General features: G+C 34.7%; 1 protein-coding gene across 5 annotated transcripts in view; it reads right to left on the bottom strand.

Moving 5' to 3' along the window:
• LOC123674023 (tyrosine-protein phosphatase Lar) overlaps positions 1-13607 on the bottom strand; it is a 570788-nt gene that overhangs the window by 500292 nt on the left and 56889 nt on the right. For 3 of the 5 annotated variants that reach the window (XM_045608826.1, XM_045608829.1, XM_045608832.1), the window contains exon 1: positions 2152-2405. The exons of 1 other annotated variant lie outside the window; for it this stretch is intronic. The gene's annotated coding sequence lies outside the window, so the exon portion shown is untranslated. Of the gene's footprint in view, positions 1-2151; positions 2407-13607 lie in introns of those variants that run through there. One more of the 5 variants, XM_045608831.1, reaches the window with a different exon arrangement.

The following is a 13607-nucleotide window of genomic DNA, read 5'->3' as shown; positions in this document are numbered from 1 at the left end:
GATCTTATTGTTCTATCAATACAGCTACATATCTTAATAGCCTGGAATGGCGATCTTTCGGTTCACTATTCATTAGTTATCGTTCAGCATATTTTCTCATTAACGATGCCAATTAAAGAGGAAGATGCATCAATATTTTTAGGATGTTTCGTTTACTTCAAACCATTCAGATTAGCATATGATCTAGCAACATGGATCGAATTTTATGGGTCTAAGATTTTTGTTTGAATTGTTCACCATATATCCTTTCAATTTTTAAATAAAGTTGGTGATTGTATCACCCAAGTAATTGATAATAAATTATCAAGCATTTCAACTGGAAAAGAAAACGACTAAAAACGAAATACAAACAAAATTATTCTCAAATTACTCTTACGTATTTTTCATGTGTATATGAGCTAAATAGGTAGTATTGCACACATTTGAATAGTCATAACATTCACTACTGATGTCAAACACTGAAAATACAGAATTTGGAGGATTACTGAAATATGTTCAATATTTTTTTTCAAGTAGGTACATTAAAAATTTCTTGTTCTTTCTTCGCACTCATTTTTTTTTTATTATTGCCTTTGAAATGCAGCTTTTGCAATTCTCAAGTATTTTAATTTAGTATGGGAGCTAGTAAGTCACTCCATTAATCGACTTGAGCTGAATTTGAATACAATAGAGATTTCTCCTTCAGACAATAATGCAATATTACATGTAGGATTTTTTCAACTAGATGCCCGAAACAATAGATAGCTATGGGACTTAAAAACAAATACAAATATGGATTTGACATTTAAAGTGCTGAGTTCCTCTTTGCGACACATACGGCAGATTTTAAAGATGATTCTAAATGAAGACCAATTTGTCACATTAAGACAAGGATGCTTATATTCTATTTTAATCAGTTGAGAGTTCAGACAGCATATTCTTTTCCTGTCATTAGGTACATGCACAGTTAAAAATTGAAGAGAGAACTCAGCTTTTAGGGTTAACCCGTATGTTTGTTCAAGCAAAATTTCGTACTTTATTGTTGAATACTTTTAATTTTGAAAATTCCACTCGATGCATTATGATCTTTTCAGAATATTATTGAGAATGTCAGAAAATATGCAACCATTGTTGTAATTTGTATACCTACTAGAAACAGCGAGATAATTCATGAAAAATTAATTCAAATAGTTTCTACAACGACTCATAATGCTTCAAAACTCACTCTCAATCATTGAAATGTGATATCTTATACATACAGTGACTCAACTGTTGTACTCAGTTTATATTATATTTCAGTTGAGAAAAACATCCTTATGTTCAAACTGTTGCTGTTGTTCACTTTCCACCTCTCAAAACTAAAACAACCCATATAAAAATTACATTCCTTCAATTTCCCATACTGGCCATACTGTATATAAACATACAGGAGAAAGAGTTCTAGACCTGAACTAACTTCAAGGTAAAAATGATCTAAAAGAGATTCCCTTTCATTTAAACGAGAATTCACCAAGTATGAATCAGTGGCAGATATTAAACATATGAATCACTAATTCAAACATTCAGTATATCACATTGAAATATTTCGATTATATTCCTCATTAAACATAATTATTAAAGAGAACATATATATGATTAAATCAACTTTTGAAGATTCATTCTAGCATTCCCAAAATAATAAATTGAAGGCAGAATATGTGGAGAAACTGGATGTACATAACCTCAAAGTATGATTTCTGATTTTTTTTAGTAGAATAAGAGGATAACATATGAGAATCAATATAGAATCACTATTCCCTTCAGAATCTTATGTCTATTTAAAATAACCTCTTGCCCTCTAGATAGAAAGCCAAGAAAACATTGGTTCTTGGAATGAGAAATTGATTTCAATTATCCATATAACAATCTCTTTTTGTTGTTATTCCACTCCCACGCTGATTTCAACATTCCTGACCAGATGTATTGTTTAAGATTTAATAATCATCTCAATTGACAAATCTATTAATGATGTATAGTGCAAAAAATTTCAATTCGAAAAAGAAACGTAGGTTGGTGGTAATTTGTTCATATTAATATCAAAATTTGGTGAACTTAGAGGTTATGATAAACATAAACAAATGCTATTATCAACAAATTGGAAAAAATCATAACCAAGAAATCTGTCAAACTTACCGATAATATCGTGAAAAACTGATGTTCTACAACTGAACTAACACGAGGTTAATGAAACACGGATTAAAAAACACTCACAGCGCGAAAAATAACTCCGAAACCCGAGGAAAACATGAAAATCGGCGACATTTCTAATGGGAAACAACAAAATTGAGTACACGAGCAGCCATGCCATAAGTTGGAAAAGTGGGCAGAGGTTGTGCCATCTAGCGCTGGAAAGCCCAAGTAACGATGGCGGTAAGACAGATCGCGCAAGAGAATCGAGTTATTGAACTTTCGGCCATGGTGCAACGACAACTGCATCCAATAATATTTTGTATAAAATAAACCTCTCGACTCTTTCATCATGTGATGAAGAAAATTCAGCAATCCTTGATCACATTTTATGAAATTTTCAATGTTTAATCTAGAACAATAAGTAAGCTAACTATAGATTTGTTGAGTTTGTAAGAACGTGTTTATTTTATTGATCTTTCTCCAAGCAGAATTCATTACCTGTAACGAAAAATAAGAAAATTGTTGCTGAAAATTCCTAAACAAGGTGAAAATTAAATGGATTTTGTTATTGTTATGGTTCATCTTCTTGAATCTGCATAAAGTCGAAAATTAGCATGAATATTCAGGTTCACAAAACTTCGTTTGGGTTCAACGATAAATTGGCAAGAAGTGAATCATGTGCAAAAAAAATGAGGGCCACTATTCATCAATCTATATCTTCTTCTACTATTCCCTGAAAAATTTATCACGAGTCATTCTGATATGAAATTAATAGTGTACTTTATTCCTATCATAAATTTTCGCTTACTCATGTGAATGAAGTGAGTTAATGCAGATAATGGTGATACTTCATTGATGAGTTATAATGTGCCAAAATATCTCTCAGGAAAAGTCAATCAGTCTGCTGACGCATTATCGAAGCTGATAAAACAACTAAGTATCGACGATCCAATTGAATGAGGAAAGAAAATTTTACAATCCTAGACAATATTCAATCGAGAACAATGTTTCAGTTTCTGAGTTTCATCAGCTAAAACATTTTATTTGACATAAATGTACCATTAACAATTCACCAGCATTATTTTATCAGCGCATCCACCAAAATTTTTCATTATTCGATCGTTGACCGTTGCTGGCGCTGCCTCAAGTTTACGAACTGTGAACACTACACAGAATGTTCGACGCGAAAAAAAATGAGTCGATAGATAAGCTTCCATCTAGTCCAATGTATTCTTTGCTTTTGTATTTCCGTGTTAAATTTTCAGAACAAAAACTTCATATCAACATTCGATCATATTCGAAAGACAATATTACATTATATTGTTTATATGTTAATTGTATATCCCGTACAGGCTTCAGCCTCTGCGATCCATGTTTATGTCACAATAAACTATTCTAAGGTGCATACGCCACTGCATTCATGTTCTGGAACCGAGCTCAATACCCAATCGAAACAAAACTCAAGAAAAGCACTGACTTTTGAGCGCAAGAGGTCACTGATGCGCCGTTTGGAAACCGCAGAACTATGTTTTCAATGTGAGATATGATTTTATTTTTTTATTTGATCTAGTTGAAAAATTCTGATGGATGGATTCTCCTGAAATTCACCATTTCAAATATATCTCCACATTTAATTTCAACCCAGACCCATTTGTTGTCACGGAGATATTAGTGATTTTTTTTTGTTTACTGCTCGAATATTCATTGGTTCTAGTGACTTGATCATGATGAAATAGTTTTTCCAAATTTAACTTGACTCTGTCCTTCAAACCAATAAATAATATATCATCGTTGTTATTCAATGCAAAAGATTTAACATCAAACATAAGTAAATCAAATGTTTATGAATTTACACGTTCAACTAGCAATATGAATTTAAAAAAGTAAGTACACAAAGTGCACCATTATGAAACACTTTTCATCACACAAGAAATTGAGATTTTTTACATCGGGGTTTCTCTCAGCGTATTTTAAGGTATTTTGATATTCTGCTTGAATTTTCTATGGTTCTGATGAGGTGACTAACACAAAATTTGGCAAAAGCTTGAATTTGTGATATGATATAATAAGAAGAATCTGTTGTCACTAACATATTGAGTTTTCTTTCGATATTCTTTTTCAATTGCCTCCTTTTCTATTTATGCGATCAATGTGAATTATATTTTTAATACGTATTTTTGAAATTAACTGAAACCAAGATTTCTGAGTGCAGGGTGATTCACCCAGATGGCCTATTAGACGTTTATGGAAAAGTAATCATAATTTCGAGCTGAAAATTTGCATAATGGATTTGGGACAATGATCTTTCTCCCTAAAATATATTCAAATCTCTAGAACTTCCGGTTTTACCGGAAACAGTCTACTAATTCCTCATTTCAAATGGTGCACCCAATATATTATTGCTTCATTTGATAGCTTTTTTGATGACAATTTCGGCAATATCTCATACCTTGGGTAAAAACTCAATGGTTCATGAGTTAATGGGATTCTTATAAAAAAAATGGAGGCGATGAGGTCTTTTTTCTTCCCCAATAACTCTTAAATATTTATTTAAAGTATTAGGTTTGCTTAAGTAACCCCCCCTTTTTTTGTACGTAGAATCGACTGAAATAATAAAAAATATAGGTTCTATTTCGAAAATCTTGAGTTTTTATGAATTAGAGTTGTCCAAGTGCATGTTCTTATGAACACCCTGTACATTTTTGGTCCAAACTGCAAACAGTCTTATAATACTACGTATTTGCAGAATCGAATAAGAAAAAAAAATTTTCGAAAAAAGTTTTTTCTGCCGAAATATTCAAAAAAATGTGAGTATTCATCGCCACCATTTTTTTCATAAGAATCCCATTAACTCATGAACCATTGAGTTTTTACCCAAGGTATGACATATTGCCGAAATTGTCATCAAAAAAGCTTTCTAATGATACAATAATATACTGGGTGTGCCTTTTGAAATAAGGAAGAAGTAGTCTGTTTTCGGTATAACCGGAAGTTCTAGAGATCTGAAAATATTTGAGGGAGAAAGATCATTGTCGAAAACATCAATATGCAAATTGTTAGCTCAAAATTATGATTAGTTCTACATGAACATCTAATAGGCCATCCCAGTGAATCACCCTGTATTCGGAATCTCTATAATAGGATTTTCTAGGTTTTTCGTGCGACAGTTGACATAGCGCTCTGTTTGGGAACGACGCTCCCAAAAAGAATGAATTTCAGACGGATAATGATTCCCCGTTCTAAAACCATAAAAATCTCAAAGAAGAGGAAATAACTTCAGTCATCAAGAAGAACCACAAAGCAGTATAATTCACGTAGTAACGCTTTGCCGACGTTGAAATAAAGACCCTGGGAGAAAAAAAAGTACGACGACGTCTGAAACAAAAAGGTCCAAAAAAGGAAAAAAGGGATAGCATAGCGCAGTCTATACGCCAACTAGACAAGTTGGATAACTGCAGTCGGACGTTCTCCATTGTTGTCTCTTTCAATTATTTCTTGTCCGCTTTTCCAACTTGCATGGGAAAACTGTCTGGTCCATTCTGCTCCGGATCGCAGGGACTTGTCTTCCAGAACTCCGAAATTATCGAGGAATGGCAATAGCGGTCCAATTGGAATGCGGATTTTTCTTCACTTGTGTCTTCGACTTATTGAATGAGGGTTGAGTTTGATGGAGAGTGGTATTCGGGAAATTTCTCCACCGATAGGAGATGAATCTTCAAATATTCAAGTATGCTGGCCAAGAAGTTATGATATGGTATTTTTCATTAATCCTATTGAATAAATGTGGACTTCAACAATATGCACTTGAGACTAAAAATCTCTTTTTGTTTTTCTGCAGTGGTTTATTGAGTTAGTTTTTCGAAGCGTCCCATGTGAATCTTTTGCCATGGCCGTCCAGATCCCCCGATTTTCGCCCATAGAGCATATTTTGGAATGGGTAGAAGGCTTGGAAATTTACCCCATCCCCCAAGGGAGACAAGAAGTACAGTGCATCCCATTTTGGGTGAGACAGCCACGTTTCTCGTTTGTTATTTAAGATAGAGCCTTGAGGTTTTCACGTTCCTTTCCTACTTTTTCGTGAAACTCAAGTTGGTCTAATCAGATTTTGCATAACTGTTTCCGTTCAAGAGATACAGGGCGATTTTAGAAATCGATACTTTTCGGAACCCTCCTTTATCTCCGTAGATATTAGAAATAATGATGAGGTAAAAACTACGTCTGAATCAGAATTCTGCGTAGAATCCAGTGGCGTAGGTACTCAATTTTTTTTTCGGGGTATGGTTTTGTAGATTCAACACAAACCTATATTTTTTCTAATGGAACACCATATATATCATTACTTCGTTGAATACGTTATTTTTTCCCTTCAAAATGATGTATGATACTATGTAGGTAGGATGTTCAGAAATGTTGAAAAAACACTAAAACATCAAATAATGATGATTTTTTGTTAATGGGCAATGGATTTCCCACATAAAAAAAGAATCAATAATTGTTAACAATAATCCATAGCGATGACAGGTATATCAGATTGGTTTTTTTCTCTCCAATGCCTACTTCATAAAACAATGCTCCCAAATGCATTGTAGCCATAATAACAACAAGGATGTTTGTATCATCAATGACCTACTACTTTTAAAAATCAAAAGTAATAATCCTCTTATTGAAACTTAGGAAATTCATGGCCCATTTACAAAAAATCATCATTATTTGATGTTTTAGTGTTTTTTAACATTTCTGAACATCCTACTTACATAGTATCATGCATCATTTTGAAGGGAAAAAAATAACGAATTCAACGAAGTAATATTATATAGGGTGTTCCATTAAAAAAAAATATAGGTTTGTGTTGAATCTTCAAAACCATACCCCGAAAAAAAAAATTGAGTACGCCACTGGATTCTACGCAGAATTCTGATTCAGACGTAGTTCTTACCTCAGCATTATTTCTAATATCTACGGAGATAAAGGAGGGGTCCGAAAAGTATCAATTTCTAAAATCGCCCTGTATCTCTTGAACGGAAACAGTTATGCAAAAGCTGATTAGACCAACTTGAGTTTCACGAAAAAGTAGGACAGGAACGTGAAAACCGCAAGGCTCTATCTTAAATAACAAACGAGAAACCTGGCTGTCTCACCCAAAATGGGATGCACTGTACAGCTAGCTTGGGATAGTATCCCTCAAGAGGAAATAGACCATCTTTTTGAATCAATGCCGAGACGTGTTGGGTAGTGTATAGATAATTGCGGTGGACAAACACATTATTAACGAATTCATTGAAAAAAAATTGAGAACCCTTCTTTTTTTTTTAAAAGTGTCGATTGGGTTCAGTATAATATGCAATTCAATCATGAAAAGATTCAACGACTTTTAGAAATTGTTTTATCAAAAATAAAGTGCTATTATACAAAAATTTTGAAGTGATACCAGCAATGATATTGATAAAACATGCCCTGAACTTTGTTAAAGTTTGTACCTCCCCATGATTAAATGGCAGAACCTACTGAACAAAAATGACATAAGAAATGTCAAAAAATAAACACATAGTATTGCCATTATAAACATTCTATATGATGGAAAACCCTTTATACACAACCGACATCTAGAAATAATTCACATTCAAGCATATCCCCTCTCCTTAATCAACCAAGTTAAATTCCGTCCAACCCGAGATTAGTATGCTAGCAGCGAGAAAGAGACCCATTGCTTCGGCAAACTTCCAAAAGAAACACATAACAATATTTGTTAGAATTACAGAAGAAGCTGCCATTCTTACTGCTCCTTCATTCGGCCATTCTCCAAACCGAATGTTCAGCTAATCTGATATAGGGTCCCCCCTTATCGAATAAGAAAACCGCAGCATTGCGGAAACTCTGGTCGATCAACGAAAATGGAAAAAATTCGACCTGACTTTTGACTCTGAATATATATACAGTGCGCGTCAAAATTATAGAACAAATTCATTTCCTTCGAAGAAAAATATTTGGCAAAAAAATCCTGAAACAGGTCAATATTTGATTCTCTTTTACCAAATTTTTATGCATTTTTGAAGGTTTTTTGTTGCACCCTATGCCATCCTCATCAACCCTCTAAATTTTTTGAATAGGGAAGGTGGTTCGTGTGGTACTTTTTTGGCAAGGTCGTATCTTCTTCACAGGAAAGCAGAAATTTTCGGGAAAAAATTTTTTTTTGAAAAATCAGTTAGTCTGAAGAGGTTTCCAGAATGTGCACTTTGTCATGACTCATTTACTTTGAGACGATGGTACCTGATGAAATTTGTCACCGAATGAAGGTCGACCATTACAGTTTTGTTCATGCACAACTTTCAACCCATACGAACACTTTAATGGAGAAAAAAATGAAGGAACATTAGATATTTATTTGAAACCTCACTATGTTTCAGATCAGAACCCGCTGTTCAAAAAACGTTTTTATTTGAGGGGTCTGTAACGAATAATTTTGGAGATACAAAGATTTTAGTATGGAAATTCGATTTTTTCCCAAATTTCGAGTTCGAATTTCCTCAAAACTGTGAGGTCCGCGCAAAATCGGTGAGCGGTGCCAGAATTGACGATTCCTGATTAGCCGAATTCCGATCTCACCTGAAAAATTTTTGTCGAAAAATTTTCGTAAAATTTTCCAACCTAACCCTTAGAAAATTGAAAAAAATTAAATGTTCCATCATTTCAATCAATAGAATGGTACAATACCATTCTATTGATTGATTCGACTATGTAGATCACGAAAATGCTTGCAGTTTGGCGATTAGTACATTATATAAGAAATTATAGGTAAAAATATGAAATTTTCGAAAAAAAATGGATGAAAATTCCCGAGGCTGCAACTTCTCCTGGACGTAAGCTACGCCCTTGAAATCTCACTATATTTCAGATCAGAACCCAATGTTCAAAAAACGTTCTTATTTGAGTGGTCTGTGACGAATAATTTAGGACATATAACGAGTTTTAGATGAAAAATCAATTTTTTTCCAAATTTTGAGGTTGAATTTCCTCAAAACTGTGAGGTCTAAGCAAAATCGGTGAGCGGTGCCAGAATTGACGATCCCTGATTAGCCGAATTTCGATCTCACCTGAAAAAATTTCTGTCGAAAAATTTTCGTAAAATTTTCTATACCTAACCCTTAGAAAATTGAAAAAAATTAAAAGTTCCTCCATGGGACTGTTGTACCATTCTATTGATTGATTCGACTATGTAGATCACGAAAATGCTCGCAGTTGGCCGATCAGTATATTATTTCAGAAATTATAGGTAAACATCTGAAATTTTCGAGAAAAAAATTGATAATATTCCAGAGGCTGTAACTTTTCCTAGACGTCAGCTACGCCCTTGAAACCTCAGTATGTGTTAGATCGGAACTTGATGTTTGAAAAACGTTTTTATTTGAGGGTTCTGTGACGAATAATTCAGGAGATATAACGATTTTTGGATGGAAATTAAATTTTTTCCCAATTTTCGTTTTCGATTTTCCTCAAAACTGTGAGGTCTACGCAAAATCGGTTAGCGGCGCCAAAATTGACGATCTCTGATTAGCCCAATTTCGATCTCGCCTTAAAAACTTTTTTTCGAAACATTTTCGTAGAATTTTCCATAATCCTTAGAAAAAATCAGAAGTTACTTCGTGGGACTAGTGAACCATTTTATTGATTGTCCACATTGCAATTTGAAGACAAACTCCTGTCACTGCATCCGCAACCTCTTGCCCTCTGTTGGATCTTATCCTACCCAACGGCTCAATTCCGATGGTACTTGCTGGAATGAAGATCGATAGTCTCGTCTGCCAAACCTCCCTTCAACAGTCCACATATATCCCTACGTGTCAGCAGTCTTAATTGGCTTTACGTTCCCTCTGTCTGGATTCGTATCAAACTCCTCGAAATAGAATTCTGTGGTGTCCCTCGACCCGGACTACCAATAACTTCCGCTTCCGGACAAATTGACAATGCGCCTGTTCTAATTATGTCGATGGACGATCAAGCACGTGGGAAAATTAAAGTTCTGTCATGCGGTTCTCCTGTGGACGGCCATTGTGAGGGGAGAAGTGTGTCAGTAATGTAATTATACCGGGTGACATTAGAATAAGAATGCTCGCTAATTAATTTATTTCAATTAATTTTAATGTAGAACTGTCAAATGCGAGGTGACAACGAATGTAGCATTTTGGTAGTGACTTAATTGAACATAGTGGCGACAATTCGTTCAAATTGAGCCTAAAAATGGCGGATGGGGACATAGAACCATAGAACTTAAAAATATAATTGTTTGAACTGAACTGACACAAGTCAAAATCAAAATTATTGGGCCTGATAGTATTTGATTGTATATAAAACGACTTAATTCAACTTAAGAATATTACAGTAACTAAATAAAATGGGCCTTACAATTTGAATAAATCCCAAAAATCAGGTATTAAATGGAGAAAATAAACAAAAATCCGCCATGTTTAGGCTCAGCCAATCAAAATCTAGACCTCGCTAGACTATTTTGGTATATGCTGATGTTAGGGATTCATCAAGTCAAGTAGCTTGACATTTTAACCAACTATTCGACTTCGAAATCAAGCTCGAGGAAAATTACATACTTGAGCTTGACTTGACTTGGTTTTAGATATTTATTGCTTGACTTGGTATCAAGCTACTTGATATTACTTGAGCCTGATATGCTCGCGTCGCACTGCATATATTTCATCTATCTCTTGCGCGCTTAGACTGAATAAGGGGATTCCTCGAGCGCTGAGAGACTGACGTATTCGCCTGTGTGACTTTATTAGCAGTTTTCTCCCATTTCTATGATATCTCTTGATAGATTTTGGTAGTTTCAGAAATATCTTTCCAAACTTGGCCAACATGTCCAAGGACATGTGAAATTGAGGGGCGGCATTTTCTACTCTTTTCGAGAAATCCGAATTCCTATAAGTACCTAAGTATTGAATGAATTTAATTAATTTCACAGATGATTTGTTATATAAATTGACTAGAGTCTGGCGTCTGCGCATTCGAATTTAAAATAATGATTCATCCGCATCATCCGATTGTTTCACTCAATCATCTGAAAGAAAAACAAACAAAATGTTCGAGCGTTTTATAAAATCGAAACTCAGCAGAAGAACTTGAAGCCGCAGGGCCCGATCTAGAGGGGCGGCAAATATTGAAGGGTGGCATTTTCTATGATACTTTTTCCAAGAAATCGAAATTCCTAGAAAAACGGATTTGGAAAAAAAATTGAGATTGATAAACCACCGCTTGACTTGATTTCAAGTCAAGTTCAAGCAATTAGCTTGAAAATCAAGCCAAGCCGTGAATCCCTATCTGGTGTACAACTTGGCTTCCGCCGTTATGCAATATATGACTATAGCGGCAAGTGGTAGTCGAAATAAATGGATCGTAGATGTCTTAGAATAAGCTAAGGTATTTGTAAACATAACGACATCGAAATATTAGTAGATTTGTGTTTGCATAATAATGTTATCCTCGATTAAACATGTAAGCTTACGAGCCAAATTCTCGTCATTTGCGGGAGGTTCTAATTTTCTGCTTCAATATGATGAAATCTGTGGCTGAGGCTCATCGAATGCACTCAAGTACCTACGGTGAGGCCGCTATTAGCCCCTTATCCTTCAATATTAGGTTCCAGACTTGGCTCTATGTTTCGAAATATAGAAACGCATCTGTTGAAGCTGGGTGATAAAGAATAAAAAAGAAGTACGACGATTAGCAGCGCCATCTGAGCGCCTGACCCGGGAATTATTCAGTAACGTTATATATCAAAACAGCATATTCAAAATACAAAAAACAGCCATTTAAATGAGTATGTGTTTCGCTAGACTTTTTTGTTTTCATGACGAATGATGAGCTTTAATTCAAAACGACATCGTTTGAGGATGAATACAGATGTTTTTGCCTCACAAATGAAAAAAAAAAAATAACGAACGCGTGAATCCTTGACGTTCAAACGAAAATAAATTTTGCCTACTTTGCAGAAATCGTTAAGTTTTATACGAGCAATAAAAATTTTCCCTTTATTCTATTTCCGGAACGTAACAAGCATTTTCAGAACAAATAAATTGAGCCATTAAAACAAGGCTCCAAAATGAATTCGCCCGCAAAATGTCTCTGAATGACTTCTGGGTAAAATAAAATTCCAGGTGTGAGTGTTAGGGTATAAATCCTGCCATATTGCGGAATAACTAAATTGGCTATAAAATTCATTTTTTGTCGGTTTTGTATATTTATGGTGCAAGGTGAAGCACGAATTGGGATAGAGTTTTATTGGTGCCGAAATCAGTCGTAATTCGTAGTTCACGCCAATATTTCGACTTCTGGGGATGTAACCCGCTCAATAAGTCCCGGACCTGGCGCACAGATGGCACCACCATTTCACATTTTTCTCGTTGATACTGTGGTGACAAAAAGCGAATAGACATATTGTCTGTTTAAAATTTACAAGTAGTTAACATATTGTCTGTGTCTAGACCAATTTGTCGTCATAATACTATAAATGTACCTGCATTAGAGTAACAATGGTCTTTGCATACTTGTGCATACAACTTTCTCATTCATAAGGTTCTCAGAAAGATACAATAGAGAATATCTTTCCCCTACCCTAATTTGTGTATCATGATACCATTGCGCAGGCTTAGAGAAAAAGAAAAGGAAGAAGAAATTCACGGTGTACAATATGATTTTATGTTTGTAACCCAGGTATGAAATTGGGAAAAGAGGAGTTCAGTGGAGTAAGTTAGGAGATGATGACCAGTTGAGTTAGTAGAGTGGATATTTCCAAGTGCTGTACTGATAAACAAAAAAGTTCTCGTCTGTCGTCTAATATGTCGTTCAATAATCCCCACGAAAGCGTGATACCCAAAAATACCAAGCTTCAAAAGGTGGGTGTCAGAAGTTCAGAACATAAAATTTCGCGTACAGGTTAAATAGTTTGCCAAATATTGTTCCCTCGACTCATTTCTTTATTTCTGTTACATCATCATTGACATAATGTCGCTCATGTAAAGATACGAGAAATTATACTAAAAAATTATTCTCTGCTTTTTTATTTCTCTGACTCATTGTTCGTATAGTTGTCTTGCACAAAGTCAGAAAAATAAAACTAATCACCAAGTGAAAAGTGAGGTAGGGCGTTGACACTCGTAGTCTTAATGCTACTGCTAGTGTCCATTTGAATTCCCTTATTTTTCATCGTTGGTTGAATACTGATGCACTCTAATAAGAGTGATATTTATCTATCGCTCTACCTACATACCTCCGATGTCAGCACATTGTCCTGTGGTTATTTATTGATCTAGTATTTTGCCAATTCGGTATTTGGTTTATTTACCTTTAGTCGCTCTCCATCAGTGCCAAAGTTCTTCATTAGACTTAGACTATTAAATAATAATAAGATTATTGTTCATCCAGAACAACATGATTACCATACAACTAAACGC

The sequence above is a fragment of the Harmonia axyridis genome, chromosome 2, assembly GCF_914767665.1.
Source record: "Harmonia axyridis chromosome 2, icHarAxyr1.1, whole genome shotgun sequence".
Lineage (NCBI taxonomy): Eukaryota > Metazoa > Arthropoda > Insecta > Coleoptera > Coccinellidae > Harmonia > Harmonia axyridis.
The sequence above is the reverse complement of the archived record's forward strand: the minus strand, read 5'-3'. Positions and strand labels throughout refer to the sequence as shown.